Genomic DNA, 17,618 nt, shown 5'->3' with positions numbered 1-17,618 from the left:
ATCCTGTTGTACTCGTTACATCATAAGAAATATGGCATCTAAGCTAATGTTAGTGTCTTTGTTTATCCCGAGGTTTTCCCGCAGCCTGCCGGTTCCAGATCTGGTGAAGGACGTTCGCCGTGACCCGATGACAATACAGTGCTTCACGTAGTCGGCAGGTTTCGAACCTGCGCGGGGAGACCCCAATGGATTTCAAGTCCATCGCCTTAACCTCTCGGCCACGACTACTCTTGATAGTGAGTCACATGCTATTTCCGTTTCTGGATGTGAGCAGCAGAGAACACCGGGGCCAGCCATTAATGTCGATGTAAGCAGCAGAGGATCCACTCAGCTAACATATTGTGTTGGCAAAAATGAGTTCAACTACGTCTTCACCTACACAAATACCTTCTCACTTCAGGCTTGAAAAGAGGTGTGGGTTGCCCAATGTTCCATGTTAGAGAAAAAAGCAGCTCGTACAAAGATCTTGGATGTAACAATTCCTGTCGCAAGCAGACAAAGAGCCACGTACTTGGCAGGGTTCGACCCTGTGCGGGGAAACCCCAATGGATTTTGAGTCCATCGCCTTAACCTCTCTGCCACAACTACACTGTGAGTGAGTCACATGATATTTTCTTTTCTGGATGTGAGCAGCAGAGAACACCGGGGCCAAGCATTAATGTCGATGTGAGCAGCAGAGGATCAACTCAACTAAGTTATTGTGTTGGCAAAAAGGAGTTCAACTACGTCTTCACCTACACAAAAACCTTCTCACTTCAGGCTTGAAAAGAGATGTGGGTTGCCCAATTTTCCATGTTAGAGAAAAAGCAGCTCATACAAAGATCTTGGATGTCGCAAGCAGACAAAGAGATGACAATATCATGTGCATCGCCTTAACCACTCGGGCACGACTACACTGTGAGTGAGTCACATGTGTAAGGAACTCAGCTTTTTGGAAATATTAATAATCAATAATATCTTGTTATTATTAATTATACATATTTGGGTCAGTTAATTGGATTAACTTGATGTGGCTGAATTAATATTACAATCAATTAATCAGTTCTTCCAACGAACTCTTTTGATTATTAATTTATTCTAAGAAAAGGGTATCTTCCATTGCCACCGAAGAATAATTATTTCTTCGCCTGTACAGTACTTTGAGCCAGTAGCAAAAACCGTGATCGTAAAGTGACTTGTATTGCAAACAAAACAGAACCAAATACATATTATGTACAAGTTTTGTTAACTAAATATAGATATTTATATGAATATAAATAAACTAAACAACATACACACATGAATACATAAATAGGTTAGTGATAGGATGAAATTGGAAACCGGAAGAGGGTCTATGAGAAGAACCATCAGAATTTCATTTTCACATTTCATTGAATTGAATACTTGTATTTGTAATGGGAACAATTCTTGAAGTTGTTGAAAATTGAAGTCGTTGATGGTTCCTGCAGTGTCAAGTGGAAGTTGGTTGAGCATTCTCTTTCTCCAGGAACGTATGGCTGGTTTGGGCAAGGCCTGGGACTCTGTTGAGGCCACGCCGAGCACCCAGGAGAAGTGAGGAAGTCGGAAGGATGGGTGATTGGAGTCGTTGTTGGTTGGAGTCTTTGTTCCAAAACTCTTGAGATTGTCCTTGGTTCTTTGTGAGAGTGTCATCTCTCTCCTGCCTGAGCCCACATCTGGTTGAAATCGAGGCCTGCTGGGCCCTGGGGCCCCCGTGGAGGGGGAGGGGGCTCCCCAGTATCACCAGAACAGTGTTGAGGCTGGATGAAAGAACTAAGAGAGGGAGGTCACATGTGGACTGTCTCTAATAAGGCCTGGAGAAGATCCTCCCCTAAGGGTTGAACTCGACCAATCAGAAAGGGGACATGTCTGAGAGGGAAAGTGGCTCTTAGTTGATTTACGTATCTTTGTCCCTAGCATGATTATACCTTCATTAATGCTCAAATAGCTATAACACATCCACACTGCATTCTAGAAGAAGGTGATGTACATCAAAGTGTGAGTCATTAAATGAGGATTAATTAGGTAGGAGGCATGATACAGGTGAGGTTACATTGATCGTTAGTTGGTTGTATACCAGGATACATACCATAATATATACCTAATAGTACACGAGACAGTAAACCATTTACACTGTTTCTTTCACAGTTTTATGCATGTTCATTTATAGATCAGTTAGTCTATGATTAATGCAGCAAAGTCTGTTTTAAAGAGGGTTTCTGTTTCATAGTCTCTCTCTTGAGTATGTGGCCACATTCCTCGGAGGTCGTAAAATCTCCTTATTATGCCCTGTAACATGACACTGTTTCTGCCCTTGTGTTTGTTCATTTGGGCTGTGTGAGGAGTTTCATAAACCTTTGTATATAATGAATAATTAGTATGTGTCTGATTGGTCCATACCCTACACATGCTATTTTCTTTTCCGGATATGAGCAGCAGAGAACACCGGGGCCAACCATTATTTTGATGTGAGCAGCAGAGGATCCACTCAGCTAATATATTGTGTTGGAAAAAAGGAGTTCAACAAAGTCTTCACCTACACAAAAATCTGCTCACTTCAAGCTTGAAAAGAGATGTGGGTTGCCCAATTTTCCATGTTAGAGAATAAAGCAGCTCGTACAAAGGATGTCACAATTCCTCTCGCAAAGAGACAAGGAGCCACGTAGTCGGCAGGGTTTGAACCTGCGCGGGGAAACTCCAATGGATTTCAAGTCCATCGCCTTAACCTCTCGGCCACGACTACTCTTGATAGTGAGTCACATGCTGTTTTCTTTTCTGGATGTGAGCAGCAGAGAACACTGGGGCCAACCATTATTTTGATATGAGCAGCAGAGGAGCCACTCAGCTAATATATCGTGTTGGCAAAAAGGAGTTCAACTACGTCTTCACCTACACAAATACCTTCTCACTTCAAGCTTGAAAAGAGATGTGGGTTGCCCAATTTTCCATGTTAGAGTCGAGTTTAAAGTCTGTTTAGAGAGAACGGTGTCGTCTTAGCGGCCCCTAATTTAATAACAAATGATCATTTCGACGGAAGTGAATCAATCAAAACTAACTTTAGCTGGAAATAAGATTATTCAAGAACCACTATAAAACCAAACCAATCTCTGTTACCTTAAATTATATGTTTATCTCTGTAAAAAGCTGCTTTGAAACAATCTACATTGTTAAAAGCGCTATATAAATGAGGATGACTTGACTTGACTTGACTTGGATGTGAGCAGCAGAGGATGAACACCTCCCTCAAAGGCTGGGAAGAGGACAACAAGTGATTAGGGAATGTATGCAACAAACTGTCAGATTTTCACCCAAACAGGGAATTGAACCGAACTTACCTTAAAGTGTAAATCCTCCTTAAACAATGTTCACTTCAGGCTTGAAATGAGCCCAATTTCTGTGTTAGAAAAAAAAGCAGCTCATACAAAGATCCTGGATGTCACAATTCCTGTCACAAGCAGACAAAGAGCCCCATAGTCGGCAGGGTTTGAACCTGCGCGGGGAAACTCCAATGGATTTAGAGCCCATTGCCATAACCTCTCGGCCACAACTACTCTTGATAGTGAGTCACATGCTATTTCCGTTTCTGGATTTGAGCAGCAGAGAACACCGGGGCCAACCATTAATGTCGATGTGTGCAGCAGAGGATCCACTCAGCTATCATATTGTGTTGGCAAAAAGGAGTTCAACTACGTCTTTACCTACACAAATACCTTCTCACTTCAGGCTTGAAAAGAGATGTGGGTTGCCCAATTTTCCATGTTAGAGAAAAAAGCAGCTCGTACAAAGATCTTGGATGTCACAATTCCTGTCGCAAGCAGACAAAGAGCCACATAGTTGGCAGGGTTCGAGCCTGCGCGGGGAAACCCCAATGGATTTCAAGTCCATCGCCTTAACCTCTCGGGCACAACTACACTATGAGTGAGTCAAATGCTATTTTCTTTTCTGGATGTGAGCAGCAGAGAACACCGGGGCCAACCATTATTTTGATGCGAGCAACAGAGGATCCACTCAGCTAATATATTGTGTTGGCAAAAAGGAGTTCAACAACGTCTTCACCTACACAAAAACCTGCCCACTTCAAGCTTGAAAAGAGATGTGGGTTGCCCAATTTTCCATGTTAGAGAATAAAGCAGCTCGTACAAAGGATGTCACAATTCCTCTCGCAAAGAGACTAGAAGGCACGTAGTCTGCAGGGTTCGAACCTGTGTGGGGAGACCCCAATGGATTTCAAGTCCATCGCCTTAACCTCTCGGCCACGACTATTCTTGATAGTGAGTCACATGCTATTTTCTTTTCGGGATGTGAGCAGAGGAGAACACCGGGGCCAAACATTATTTTGATGTGAGCAGCAGAGGATCCACTCAGCTAATATATTGTGTTGGCAAAAAGGAGTTCAACTACGTCTTCACCTAAAAATATACCTTCTCACTTCAATCTTGAAAAGAGATGTGGGTTACCAAATTTTCCATGTTAGAGTCGTGTTTAAAGTCTGTTTAGAGAGAACTGTGTCGTCTTAGCGGCCCCTAATTTAATAACAAATGATCATTTCGACAGAAGTGAATCAATCAAAACTAGCTTTAGCTGGAAATAACATTATTCAAGAACCACTATAAAACCAAACCAATCTCTGTTACCTTAAATTATATGTTTATCTCTGTAAAAAGCTGCTTTGAAACAATCTACATTGTTAAAAGCGCTATGTAAATTCCATCTTAGAAACATTGCTAAGCTACGTAACATGCTATCTGTTTCTGATGCAGAAAAGTTAGTTCATGCATTCATGACCTCGAGACTAGATTACTGTAATGCTTTATTAGCTGGTTGTCCTGCATCCTCAATAAACAAGCTACAGTTAGTGCAAAATGCAGCCACTAGAGTTCTTACTAGATCAAGAAAATATGATCATATAACACCTATTTTATCATCTCTACACTGGTTACCTATTAAGTTACGTATCAATTACAAAGTATTCCTACTGACCTATAAAGCCCTCAATGGTTTAGCTCCTGTGTATTTAACAGACCTTCTATCGCCATACAATCCATCGCGCTCTTTAAGATCACTAAATTCGAGGCTTCTGGTCATTCCTAGGATTAGTAAGTCCACTAAAGGAGGGAGGGCGTTCTCACATTTAGCTCCTAAACTCTGGAATAGCCTTCCTGATATTGTTCGAGACTCAGACTCGCTGTCCCAGTTTAAAACTAGATTAAAGACGCATCTCTTTAACCAAGCATTCACTTAATGCTTAACCTTTAATACTACTGCTGAATCAGTTCGAATGCATTAACATTATGAACATCAGCTATGCTAATTATTTCCCATCTGCCTTTCTGCTGTTATCTCGGGACGCTAATCCCGAGGTAAATAGTGTTCGTCAGCTCCAGTTTGTATCCAGCCTCTCACGGAGACTTCAGATGCCCCAGCGCCTGTGAAGAGACGACTCAAAGCCGGCGATATGTTATGCCATAAATTAAAACATGATTAACTGACTGTATTTTTGTATGTACATTTCCGAAATGCACTTTCTGTAAAGCTGCTTTGAGACAATGTGTATTGTGAAAAGCGCTATACAAATAAATTTGAATTGAATTGAATTGAATTGAATATAAATGAGGATGACTTGACTTGACTTGACTTGGATGTGAGCAGCAGAGGATGAACACCTCCCTCAAAGGCTGGGAAGAGGACAACAAGTGATTAGGGAATGTATGCAACAAACTGTCCGATTTTCACCCAAACAGGGAATTGAACCGAACTTACTTTAAAATGTAAATCCTCCTTAAACAATGCTCACTTCAGGCTTGAAATGAGCCCAATTTCTGTGTTAGAAAAAAAGCAGCTCATACAAAGATCCTGGATGTCACAATTCCTGTCACAAGCAGACAAAGAGCCACATAGTCGGCAGGGTTTGAACCTGCGCAGGGAAACTCCAATGGATTTAGAGCCCATTGCCATAACCTCTCGGCCACAACTACTCTTGATAGTGAGTCACATGCTATTTCCGTTTCTGGATGTGAGCAGCAGAGAACACCGGGGCCAACCATTAATGTCGATGTGAGCAGCAGAGGATCCACTCAGCTAACATATTGTGTTGGCAAAAAGGAGTTCAACTACGTCTTTACCTACACAAATATCTTCTCACTTCAGGCTTGAAAAGAGATGTGGGTTGCCCAATTTTCCATGTTAGAGAAAAAAGCAGCTCGTACAAAGATCTTAGATGTCACAATTCCTGTCGCAAGCAGACAAAGAGCCAAGTAGTTGGCAGGGTTCGAGCCTGCGCGGGGAAACCCCAATTGATTTCAAGCCCATCGCCTTAACCTCTCGGGCACAACTACACTATGAGTGAGTCAAATGCTATTTTCTTTTCTGGATGTGAGCAGCAGAGAACACCGGGGCCAACCATTATTTTGATGCGAGCAAAAGAGGATCCACTCAGCTAATATATTGTGTTGGCAAAAAGGAGTTCAACAACGTCTTCACCTACACAAAAACCTGCCCACTTCAAGCTTGAAAAGAGATGTGGGTTGCCCAGTTTTCCATGTTAGAGAATAAAGCAACACGTACAAAGGATGTCACAATTCCTCTCGCAAAGAGACAAGAAGCCACGTAGTCGGCAGGGTTCGAACCTGCGTGGGGAGACCCCAATGAATTTCAAGTCCATCGCCTTAACCTCTCGGCCACGACTACTCTTGATAGTGCGTCACATGCTATTTTCTTTTCTCCAATTTTCCATGTTAGAGTCGTGTTTAAAGTCTGTTTAGAGAGAACGGTGTCTTCTTAGCGGCCCCTAATTTAATAACAAATGATCATTTCGACGGAAGTGAATCAATCAAAATTAACTTTAGCTGGAAATAACATTATTCAAGAACCACTATAAAACCAAACCAATCTCTGTTACCTTAAATTATATGTTTATCTCTGTAAAAAGCTACTTTGAAACAATCTACATTTTTAAAAAGGCTATATAAATGAGGATGACTTGACTTGACTTGGATGTGAGCAGCAGAGGATGAACACCTCCCTCAAAGGCTGGGAAGAGGACAAGAAGTGATTAGGGAATGTATGCAACAAACTGTCAGATTTTCACCCAAACAGGGAATTGAACCGAACTAACCTTAAAGTGTTAATCCTCCTTAAACAATGCTCACTTCAGGCTTGAAATGAGCCCAATTTCTGTGTTAGAAAAAAAGCATCTCATACAAAAGATCCCACTCAACAATCACCGCTGTCTGGACTGCATTAACTTCTTCCAAGAAACTGGACTATGTCGCCGTCCTCCACACAGAGGCTCTGGTCGTATGTTCAATTACAACTTTTCAACCCTAAGCTCTATTCCATCCATCTGGTCTAATTCGCGCACTGCAACTACCACACTACGTCACTACAAACGGCACGTGCGCCTATCTAATCTCCGCTCCCTTCCTCGGTCTTCTCAACCCATCACAAAGCAACATCACCTGAAACTGGCCTTGCTCAATACCCGCTCACTCAACAATAAAAGTCTAATTTTAAATGAATTCATAACTGACAATAACCTGTATTTCCTTTGTATCACTGAAACTTGACACAAACCTCTGGACTATTTCTCACTCAACGAAACCACACCCAAAGGATAAACTTATATGGACAAACCTCGACCTTAGGGGCGGGGAGGTGGTGTCGCTGCTGTGTACAGAAAGGATATTAAAACATCCAACATATCCATCCCTGCTGCTCAGTCTTTGGAACACATCACTTTCAAACTCTCTGGTCCCACTCCTCTGGTAACTGCTGTAATCTAACGCCCTCCCAAACCAAATCCTTCCTTTCTCTCTGAGTTTTCTGACTTTTTAACTGTTATCTGCCATCTCACTTTCTGTTCTGCTTCTGGGAGATTTCAACATTCACATCGACACTAACTGTAAATTTGCCACTGAATTCCTTTAACTGCTACACTGTTCAACTTCACTCAACATGTCAACTTTCCTACCCACAGCCATGGTCACATCCTGGATCTGGTCTGTTTTCGACTGGTCTCACCATACCTCACCTCTCCAGCTCTAACCTTAACATCTCTGACCATATGGCAATCACCATGAACATTGATCTCCCTATCTTGACCAAGAACAAACGCACAATCTCCTTCAGAAATCTTAAATCCATCTCCACTCCTGCCCTTTCAGCCTCTCTTGTCAGCAAATTATCCCCCCCCCCCACACACACTGCTGACTGACAACCCCTCCGAACTCATCAACTACTACAATTAAACACTCTACTCCTGTCTCTATCATCTGGCTCCCACCAAAACCAAAACTGTCTCATTCACTCACTCTGCTCCCTGGTACACTCCTGATCTCCACAAAATGAAATCCCGTAAGCGTCAGCTTGAAAGACTCCTTAGGAAAATAGGTTTAACTGTTCATCTACAAGCCTACACAGATCACCTTCAGCAGAATAAGGAAGCTCTTAACACTACCCGGTCCACTTACTACTCGCACCTCATACACTCTGGCTCCACTAACCCCAAGGCTCTCTTCTCCACTGTAAGCAAAATTCTCAAACCCAGTGACAATACCACCAACTCATTCACAACCGATAAATGCAACTCTTTTCTTTCATGTTTTCAGACTTAAATTGACACCATTTACAACAATCTGTCTTCCTCTTCTGTCACCACTATCTGCCCTCCCACTCCATCATTTGTTCCTCCCCCCTTCACCTCTCGGTCCCTGTCTAAGTTCACCCCTGTGTCGGCAGGGGAGCTGTCCAAAACTGTATCAGGAATGAAAACATCTACAATGCTCACTTCAGTCTTGAAATGAGCCCAATTTCTGTCTTAGAAAAAAAAGCAGCTCATACAAAGATCCTGAATGTCACAATTCAAAAAGGCAAAAAGGAGTTCAACTACGTCTTCACCTACACAAATACCTTCTCACTTCAGGCTTGAAAAGAGATGTGGGTTGCCCAATTTTCCATGTTAGAGAAAAAGCAGCTCATATAAAGATCTTGGATGTCACAAGCAGACAAAGAGACACGTAGTCGGCAGGGTTCAACCTGCGCGGGGAGACCCCAATGGATTTCAAGTCCATCACCTTAACCTCTCGGCCACGACTACTCTTGATAGTAAGTCACATGCTATTTTATTTCTGGATGTGAGCAGCAGAGGACAACCATCAATGTGGATGTTAAATCCTGTTGTACTCGTTACATCATAAGAAAAATGGCATCTAAGCTAATTTTAGTGTCTTTGTTTATCCGAAGGTTTTCCCGCAGCCTGCCGGATCCAGATCTGACGAAGGACCTTCGCCTGGACCCGATGATAATGCAGTGCTGAAGTGCCAACTAGCCTCTCCCTATGGAAGATCCCTATACCACTCTACAGATAAAGCATTGCAACAACGTCTTCACCTACACAAAAACCTGCTCACTTCAAGCTTGAAAAGAGATTTGGGTTGCCCAATTTTCCATGTTAGAGAATAAAGCAGCTCATACAAAGGATGTCACAATTCCTCTCGGAAAGAGACAAGGAGCCACATAGTCGGCAGGGTTTGAACCTGCGCAGGGAAACCCCAATGGATTTAGAGCCCATCGCCATAACCTCTCGGCCACAACTACTCTTGATAGTGAGTCACATGCTATTTCCGTTTCTGGATGTGAGCAGCAGAGAACACCGGGGCCAACCATTAATTTCGATGTGAGCAGCAGAGGATCCACTCAGCTAACATATTGTGTTGGCAAAAAGGAGTTCAACTACGTCTTCACCTACACAAATACCTTCTCACTTCAGGCTTGAAAAGAGATTTGGGTTGCCCAATTTTCCATGTTAGAGAAAAAGCAGATCATACAAAGATATTGGATGTCGCAAGCAGACAAAGAGACACGTAGTCGGCAGGGTCCGAACCTGCACGGGGAAACCCCAATGGATATCAAGTGCATCGCATTAACCTCTCGGCCACGACTACACTGTGAGTGAGTCACATGCTATTTTCTTTTCTGGATATGAGCAGCAGAGATCACCGGGGCCAACTATTATTTTGATGTGAGCAGCAGAGGATCCACTCAGCTAATATATTGTGTTGGCAAAAGGCAGTTCAACAACGTCTTCACCTACACAAAAACCTGCTCACTTCAAGCTTGAAAAGAGATGTGGGTAGCCCAATTTTCCATGTATGAGAATAAAGCAGCTTGTACAAAGGATGTCACAATTCCTCTCGCAAAAAGACAAGGAGCCACGTAGTCGGTAGGGTTCGAACCTGCGCGGGGAGACCCCAATGGATTTCAAGTCCATCGCCTTAAACTCTCGGCCACAACTACTCTTGATAGTAAGTCACATGCTATTTTATTTTCTGGATGTGTGCAGCAGAGGACAACCATCAATGTGGATGTTAAATCCTTTTGTACTCGTTATATCATAAGAAAAATGGCATCTAAGCTAATTTTAGTGTCTTTGTTTCTCCCAAGGTTTTCCCGCAGCCTGCCGGATCCAGATCTGATGAAGGACCTTCGCCTGGACCCGATGACAATGCAGTGCTGAAGTGCCAACTAGCCTCTCCCTATGGAGGATGCCTATACCACTCTACAGATAAAGCATCGCAACAACGTCTTCACCTACACAAAAACCTGCTCACTTCAAGCTTCAGAACTGGAAATCACAACGGAATCGCAAGGGTTAATGCATAAATGAATAATAATAAGAAGCGGATAGTCTGTCCAGGAAATCTCACGTAAGGCAAACACCAGAGCAAGCAACAAGAGCCCGATTCAACTACGACCTTCGACCAGATGAACAACACTCTGATCGCGAGGAAAAGGACATACTAACTTGCTGGAATCGGACTGGAACTGTGACGCCCGGCATCTGAGTGCAAGCAAGCGCTAGCTCTGTACTAGCGCACCGCGCCTGAATCATGCCACCGCTCTGCTCCGCTGCTGACTTCCGCCCACTCAATAACCACCGCTGTCTGGACTGCATTAACTTCTTCCGAGAAAATGGACTATGTCGCCGTCCTCCACACAGAGGCTCTGGTCGTACGTTCAATTACAACTTTTCAACCCCAAGCTCTATTCCATCCATCTGGTCTAATTCGCGCACTGCAACTACCACACTACGTCATCACAACAAACGGCATGTGCGCCTATCTAATCTCCGCTCCCTTCCTCGGTCTTCTCAACCCATCACAAAGCAACATCACCTGAAACTGGCCTTGCTCAATACCCGCTCACTCAACAATAAAAGTCTAATTTTAAATGAATTCATAACTGACAATAACCTGTATTTCCTTTGTATCACTGAAACTTGACACAAACCTGAGTTTTCTGACTTTTTAACTGTAATCTGCCATCTCACTTTCTGTTCTGCTTCTGGGAGATTTCAACATTCACATCGACACTAACTGTAAATTTGCCACTGAATTGCTGGAACTGCTACACTGTTCAACTTCACTCAACATGTCAACTTTCCTACCCACAGCCGTGGTCACATCCTGGATCTGGTCTGTTTTCAACTGGTCTCACCATACCTCACCTCTCCAGCTCTAACCTTAACATCTCTGACCATATGGCAATCACCATGAATATTGATCTCCCTATCTTGACCAAGAACAAACACACAATCTCCTTCAGAAATCTTAAATCCATCTCCACTCCTGCCCTTTCAGCCTATCTTGTCAGCAAACATAAAGAGCATTACAGTAGTCCAACCTCGAACTAATAAAAGCATGAATCACCTTTTCTAGATCATGCTTGTTAAGAAAAGGCCTAACTTTAGCTAGAAGACGAAGCTGGAAAAACTCATTTTGACAACATTGCTAATTTGCTTGTCAAATTTCATGTTGCAATCAAAAATAACTTCCAGATTTCTGACAGCTGGCCTAAGGTATGGCGCCAGAGCCCCCAAACTTCTGAACCATTTGGGTTACCGAAGATGATACACTCATTTTTTGCTTTGTTTAAATTAAGAAAATTTTGTGACAACCACAACTCAATATCATCAATACAACTAAGTAGGGAGTCAAGTGCGACACTATCATTCGGTTTTAAAGGCAAATAAATCTGCAAATCATCAGCATAACAATGAAAGGACAGATTGTGCTTTCCTATAATACTTCCCAAGGGCAACATATATAAAGAAAACAAGATTGGGCCAAGAATTGAACCCTGGGGTACCCCACAAGAAAGAGGAGCAGCTGGCGAGGAGCATTCACCAATCATAACTGAGAAGCTCCTATTTGCTAAGTAGGAGCTAAACCATTGAAGGGCCAAACTTCGAATGCCCACACAATGCTCGAGGCGAGACAGGAGGACTGCGTAGTCCACCGTATCAAACGCCGCTGTGAGGTCCAAAAGCACTAAAACAGCAGGATTCCCAGCATCCACAGACAAGGCAATGTCATCATGTACTCTGAGCAGTGCTGACTCAGTACTGTGACGTGATCTAAAACCCGATTGACATTTTTCAAGCACAGAATTTTTCTGCATAAAGGCTTGTAACTGTATAAAAACAACTTTTTCCAAAGCCTTTGACAGAAAAGGCAGATGAGAAACTGGTCTAAAATTAGATAATACTGAAGGGTCAAGATTTGGCTTCTTAAGTAGCGGCCTGACCGCAGCATGTTTAAATGCAGCTGGGACACAACCTAGACCAAGACAAGAATTAATTAAAGTGAGTAAACTCGACCCAATGGCGCTATTAAAAACTTCCTTCACTATCCTGGCTGGGACAATGTCTAATGAACAGTAGGTGGGTTTCATGTGTTGCACTATCTCAGAAAGCAGCGCAAACGAAACTGGCTTGAAATCCTCAAAAACAGCAGGAAGCACAGAAGCAGTAGGAACAAACACATTAAAATTAGCACTGCAGTTTTGCCTGACAGATGCTACCTTGTCAGTAAAATAACTGAGAAATTTCTCACATGTACTAATTGAAACCTCTGTCTGATCAGAGGTACATGGATTCAACACAGAGTTAATGGTATTAAATAAAACTCTAGGTGCATGACAACTGCTAGTTATGACCGAAGAAAGATAGTGCATCTTCGCCACCTTCACAGCCCTCTGATATGCAGCTAGGAACCTAGTGATGTAAATAGTTTGTCCTTCTTCCACCTTCGTTCGGCTTGTCTACAGTGTTGCCTAAGAGCCCTTGTGGTGACATTTAACCAGGGATCCACCTTAGGTTTAATAGATTTAGTCCGAAAAGGGGCAATAGAGTCTAAAATTTCAGTGCTTGTGGAATGAAACGCAGAGAGAACATTATCTGGGGAGAAAGGAGAGACCAGACCATTCATTGCATGAAACTGTGAGCCCATAAACGCAGAAGCGAACTCTACACCTAAAGAGGGTGTGATGAGGCGGCGTCTAGAGTCTGAGGAGACAGGTTTACTAGTGGGTGGTATAACACTGATCTCAAATCTAATAGGGAAGTGATCTGAAATACCAGATTCTGTTAAGGTGTGGGTTGCCCAATGTTCCATGTTAGAGAAAAAAGCAGCTCGTACAAAGATCTTGGATGTCACATTTCCTGTCGCAAGCCGATGTAGTGAACTTTTTCCTTGTAGAAAAGTTAGAAGCTCAGACCAGGAGACGGAGGAAGTTTTCCAAGCAGAAGTTCTTTTATTGCTTTTCGCTGCAGTCATACCAACATCGTCTGACTTCTTGAGTCAAACATTGTAATATATATACATTATAAGACGGAGGGATTACATTGTGATGGTGGAAACTCATATACAGGTTTAGGAACCTATATTAAAAGAGAGAGGGAAAAAACCTATTCAAACCCTGAGACTCCAGAACAGGAATGACAGGACTCTCTCTTGCTAAGACAAAAGCTCGCGAGAGTCTCCAAGAGTTTCACTAACATGTTTCATTTAACTTACAATAGAAAGAAAACCCGTCTGACAGCTGTATATAGAGACACAGAATAAGACAGGACTTTCGTGCTCCACAGCTGAATGCTAAATTCAATTTACAGAACTTTCTCAGTTTATATATGATAGTATTAGAGGTTAAATTAAACATTTGACAAAGTTGTATTCCTTCAATTCCCCCTTTGGGAGTTCTAAATAACTCCCACACTATATACTAATTTAAACAATTAAAAATTCATTCTTACAACTCGTGATAGTTACAGGCACATAAGGCATGTTCTGTGTTTGTTTTCCTGTAATTGCATGTTGACACAGAAACAAAACTTGCAATTAGGGTCCGTGAGTCTTTTCTGGTTGGAACTGTGATTTTCTCGTGATCAATCAAGTTTCTGAACCATGAAGAATTATCTTCAGTCATCTTGGTGTAATTTTGCTGAAAGATCAAGAATGTCTTGTTGGACCAACATGTTTGTGCACAAGTGAGTCCTGGAATGCAGTCATCTTCGGATGTGACATGCACACTTTCTTTCCAGCAAACAAGGCATTTGTGACATATTCATCAGCTCTAAGAATATGTTGTTTCTGGAGTCCGGACTTTGTGCGATCTTCATTATGTGTAGTAGTAGGACAATCTTGATCATGTCGATGGATGACTGAAGGTTTCGTAGTCTCTGCGTTGTGTATTTTTTTTCTTTTTCTTTTCTTTATCCTTTTGCGATAGTTGTCTCGGAAGTGGGTCAAGTTGTTTCTTGAGGTTTTCTTGTGGCTTCATACGCAGATGACGAGGTCAGTGCGTATGGGTCTCAGGAAGTCATCAGTGGTGTCTGCACAGAGTAAGAAAGAAAACAAAAGACAGGAGAGCAGTATTTGTTCTAGGGTTGTACTTTTCTGAGTCTGCTCGACAGTAGAGCAGTATTGGTTCAAACACTAGGGTGGTAAATTTTCCGAGTCTGCTATTGTTGTTCCATCTTTCCCTATTTCTTAAACCTTTGACACCTAAGGAACAGTGAGGTAAGGATGGACTAGGATAGGGCCTATGAGGGAAGTCTTCACCCCAGGGTTAACCTCGAAGCCTGTTGCGTTCGGTTCTTCCCGGGGCTCCTCACTGGTTCCGTGTCCTAACCTATCCCTGTTGGTGGGGGAACAACCTTACAGTGTGTACAATGAGTCCAGGTTTTCCTTCCCTGACACAATACTGCAGCGGCTGTAATTAACATCACTTGATGTGGCCCATGCCACTTAGGTTCTAACGGCTTGTTTCTGAATGACTTTATCATGACCCATTGACCTGGGATGATTGTGTGTCCACCTTCTGGTGGAGTCTGCCAACATGACTCAACTCTCCCTCTGGCACTCTGTACCGCCTTTGTTAGGTTTTCACAGTAAGCAATCAGGGCATCTGAGGCAATGTGTACATCAGCATTTCTAAGATCAATCACACCTGGCATCTGCATGTGGCGTCCAGTAATAATCTCATGAGGGCTCAGTCCTATTGTTCTGTTAGGCGATGCTCTCATACTACACAGTACTGCTGGCAGTGCTTCGACCCATGGTACCCCTTCCTGATGCATTTTGCTTAGTCTGGTTTTGATTGTTCTGTTTGATCATTCAACCTGTCCTGATGCTTGTGGCCTGTATGGGCAGTGAAGGTTCCACTTAATCTGCAACATTCTAGACACTTCCTTGACTATCTGTCCTGTGAAGTGTGTACCTTGATCTGAGTCAATGCAATCTGGTAATCCCCATCTGGGAATGAAATCAGTGACAAGACATTTAGCAGTATGTGCAGCTGTAGCACGCCCTGTTGGACAAGCTTCTACCCATCTTGAGAACTTATCTATTACTACCAAAACATCAGTTTTTCCCTTACAAGGAGGCAATGCTATGTAATCAACTTGCAGGTGACGAAATGGTCCTGGTGGGGCTGGGGTATGTGCTGCTGGTGTAGTGGCTGCTGGTATATCATTATTCTTCTGACATGTAACACACCTCTTGGCTGTTTCTGTGGCTACATTTCTGAATTTTGGATTCCACCACTGATTTGAGAACCTGTGATTCATCGTTGCTGGACCACTGTGACCCAAATTGTGTATTTGTTGAGCCAAATATGGCAACAGTGATTCGGGAGCAACATACTTTCCCCCTTTGGTCCAGCAACCAGATGAATCCACTGTGGCTCCTTTGTCTAACCATGTCCATGCTTCATACAGAGGAACGTCTTTGTACAGATCAATTATTGATTCAGGAGGCATAATTGTCTTCTGTGCTGCACTACCTGAACACACTTGTACAGTTGCATAGAAACAAGCCTGTTTAGCTGCTATATCAGCAAGAGCATTACCTTTAGCTTCCGTAGTATTAGTTGTGAGATGTGCTTTCACTTTGATCACTGCTAATTTCTTTGGAAGTTTCATGGAAAACATTAGATCTTTCACTAATTCAGCATGCTTAATGGGGGATCCAGCAGAAGTTAGAAACTGTCTGGTTTGCCAAATGACACCAAAATCATGAATTACCCCAAAAGCATATCTGGAATCTGTGTAGATATTAGCAACTGATCCTAAAGCTAGCGTGCATGCTCTTGTTAGGGCTACTAGTTCTGCAGCTTGAGCTGAAAAATGATCTGAAGGACGTCCTGAAGCTAACACTTCTGTAGTGGACGTTACTGCATAACCTGCTCGTCTGTTACCTTCAATTACTTGAGCTGAACCGTCAACAAACGTCAAATTCTGAATTCTCTATGGCAGTTTCTTTTACTACACTCGTAGGTGTATATGTAAGCGTAACACAATCGTGAGTCATTTCTCCTTTATCCTCTAACAAATTCTCAGTCATTGCAGACATCATACATGAGGATGGGTTCGTGACAGGTGCACGCTGTAAGACAATATTCGGGGCTGTGAGAGTTGCTAACCAATTTCCCCAGCGAGAGGAAGTGACAGAAGTGACTTTTGCTTGATTCATTAATGCGGACACTGCGTGCGGACATCTTACGTTTACAGACTGTCCTAACACCATTCCTGATGAAGCCTGAAGCGCTAGATGCACTGCCTGTACTGCTCTGAGGCATGGGCCCATACCTTGAGCTACTATGTCAAGTTTACCAGAATAGTAATGAATTGGGCGTAAACTGCCCCCATGATCTTGCATTAGACATGCAGTCATGAAGCTTAAATGTTCATGGACATAAAGCACAAATGGTCTATCAGTTTGGGCAATTCCTAATACTGGTGCTTGACATAGTGCTCTCTTCAAATCATTGAACGCTTTGAGGTGACATTCTTCCATACAAACAGTATCAGAATCTTTACCATGGCCTTTCAACAAGCCATAGAGCGGCTGTGCAATTGAGGCATAGTCTTCAATCCAAGGTCTACAGTAACCTGCTGTTCCTAAAAATGATCGGAGTGTTTTAATGGTAGTAGGCGGGGGTATGGCTTTGACTGAAGCCGCTCGATCCTGTTTAATGGATCTGTTTCCTGCACCAATTGTTTGACCCAGAAATGTGACTTGCTTTTTAGCAATTTGAGCTTTGTGAAAGCTGCATTTGTGTCCTTTCTTATGCAAATAGTCCAACAATGATGCCAATTCAGTTTGATGTACCTCGTGATCTGTTGAGGCAATCAAAATATCATCGACATATTGGATCATAGTGGACTGTTTTACCGGACATTCTGGGTCACACAAATCACGTCTGACAGCCTGATGGTATATGGTTGGGGAGTTTTGAAATCCCTGTGGCAAACGTGTCCACTGGTATTGCTCATAGTCAACTGT

The 17,618-nt window shown here is 42.8% G+C and overlaps 7 non-coding genes across 7 annotated transcripts; all 7 read right to left on the bottom strand.

The window, feature by feature from the left end:
* Positions 1-146: 146 nt before the first annotated feature.
* trnas-uga (transfer RNA serine (anticodon UGA)) lies at positions 147-228 on the bottom strand. Its single transcript has one exon. It is a non-coding gene; the product is annotated as a tRNA-Ser (tRNA).
* Positions 229-2,658: 2,430 nt separating this feature from the next.
* Positions 2,659-2,740, bottom strand: trnas-uga (transfer RNA serine (anticodon UGA)). Its single transcript has one exon. It is a non-coding gene; the product is annotated as a tRNA-Ser (tRNA).
* A 1,086-nt stretch (positions 2,741-3,826) lies between these two features.
* trnas-uga (transfer RNA serine (anticodon UGA)) lies at positions 3,827-3,908 on the bottom strand. Its single transcript has one exon. It is a non-coding gene; the product is annotated as a tRNA-Ser (tRNA).
* A 270-nt stretch (positions 3,909-4,178) lies between these two features.
* On the bottom strand, positions 4,179-4,260 carry trnas-uga (transfer RNA serine (anticodon UGA)). Its single transcript has one exon. It is a non-coding gene; the product is annotated as a tRNA-Ser (tRNA).
* A 2,342-nt stretch (positions 4,261-6,602) lies between these two features.
* On the bottom strand, positions 6,603-6,684 carry trnas-uga (transfer RNA serine (anticodon UGA)). Its single transcript has one exon. It is a non-coding gene; the product is annotated as a tRNA-Ser (tRNA).
* A 2,326-nt stretch (positions 6,685-9,010) lies between these two features.
* On the bottom strand, positions 9,011-9,091 carry trnas-uga (transfer RNA serine (anticodon UGA)). Its single transcript has one exon. It is a non-coding gene; the product is annotated as a tRNA-Ser (tRNA).
* Positions 9,092-10,208: 1,117 nt separating this feature from the next.
* On the bottom strand, positions 10,209-10,290 carry trnas-uga (transfer RNA serine (anticodon UGA)). The gene has a single exon. It is a non-coding gene; the product is annotated as a tRNA-Ser (tRNA).
* Positions 10,291-17,618: the final 7,328 nt, after the last annotated feature.

Source organism: Siphateles boraxobius, unplaced genomic scaffold (assembly GCF_051911475.1).
Source record: "Siphateles boraxobius isolate OS27281-9 unplaced genomic scaffold, OSU_SipBor_1 7, whole genome shotgun sequence".
Taxonomy (NCBI): domain Eukaryota; kingdom Metazoa; phylum Chordata; class Actinopteri; order Cypriniformes; family Leuciscidae; genus Siphateles; species Siphateles boraxobius.
The sequence above is the reverse complement of the archived record's forward strand: the minus strand, read 5'-3'. Positions and strand labels throughout refer to the sequence as shown.